The sequence below is a fragment of the Sinocyclocheilus anshuiensis genome, unplaced genomic scaffold, assembly GCF_001515605.1.
Source record: "Sinocyclocheilus anshuiensis isolate Anshui unplaced genomic scaffold, SAMN03320099.WGS_v1.1 scaffold272, whole genome shotgun sequence".
Lineage (NCBI taxonomy): Eukaryota > Metazoa > Chordata > Actinopteri > Cypriniformes > Cyprinidae > Sinocyclocheilus > Sinocyclocheilus anshuiensis.
In genome coordinates, this window is record NW_015554117.1 from 1675389 (window position 1) to 1676996 (window position 1608).

Consider the following 1608-nt stretch of genomic DNA (forward strand, 5'->3'; position numbering starts at 1 on the left):
ATCATTCATAAAGGACATGCCAGCTTCCTGAATTACTCTTAAACACACACACACACACACACACACACTCAGAAGCTGGACGTGTGCGTGGGAAGAGCCGCTCAAACTGGTGTGAGAGTGACTCACAGTCTGCTGTGCAGCTTCATGGAGTCACATTAAAGGCTGTTCTCACAGCGCACACTGGCTGTGAATCACAGAGGCTTTAAGGAGGGTCTGAAACCCATAATTAAGGCTTGACACCCACTAAAAAGTACATATTATTTCTTTAAAAGCAAATATTCTTTTTACTTTTCAATGACAAATTTTCAGTAATGACAAAACTCAAACTTGCCACTAAATATAGTGGCGTTCTGAAGTAACCATGGCGACAGTGGCTTTATTCAGGACAAGGAGGAGCCAAAAGTAACAATTTAGGAATGAACCAATGAAAAATAACTATTAACTTGAATACTGATGGTACACTGACAGAGCATGACAAGTATTGTTATCACTTCATTATATATTTATATATCACACATATACATTATAATCAGTATTGTTATTGTTAACTAAAACTAACATTATTAATTGTGTTTTTTGTTCATTGAAATAAAGCTGAAACAAAATAATAAATAAACATTAGATGAAAAACTTCATCTAGGAAACATACGCTTAATAATAAGCTAAAATTACTAAAACTAATCAACCATGAAAAACATGTTGTTTGACTACTAATCTGAATATTGGGACGTTATGAGATGGTACACTGACAAAACATGACAATTTTATAATTTCATTACATATTTATATATCACAAATATATCATAATCAGTATTGTTAAAGGTTAACTAAGACTAACAATATTGAAAAGCAAAACTAAACTGAAATGAAGATAAATTAAAGTTAAATAGAATTATTACAAAATGCAAAAACTAATAAAAATGATAAAAGTTTGAGACCCCCTCATGATTGTAAAGCGCTTTGGGTGTACAACAATACACAATAAAGCGCTATATAAATGCATCATTCATTCATTATAAAATATTACATTTATATATTATATAAAATATAAAAATGTAGTATTGTTATTGTTAATAAAACTATCACTATTAAAAATGATTTTTGAAAAAAATTTGAATTGTTGCCTTGGCAGTTAAAAATAAGTTACTAAAATTACTAAAACTGAAATAAAAATGCTAAATAAAAATATTGTTAAAAAAGCAAAACCTAATAAAAATGACAAAATAATTTATATAAGTTTACTAAAACAAACATTATAATCAGTATTGTTATTGTTAACTAAAAGTAACACTATTAAAACATTTTTAAAAACAACATTTTTGTTATTTAAATATATAAAATATATAAACAAATATTAAATGAAAACCCTAAAGTTAAGCAAAAATTAATAAAAAAATTGTAGTAATTTTACTACTACTACTAAATTAGCACTAAAACTACTAAAATTGTAAGTAAAATAAAAAGAAATCAAAGCTAAATAGAAATATTAAAAAAACTAAATTACAAAAGCACATTACAAAATTACTAAAACTAAAATTAAAATGAATACACACACACACACACACACACACACAGCTGTGCTAGGTGAACTTCACAAGGCAAATCACA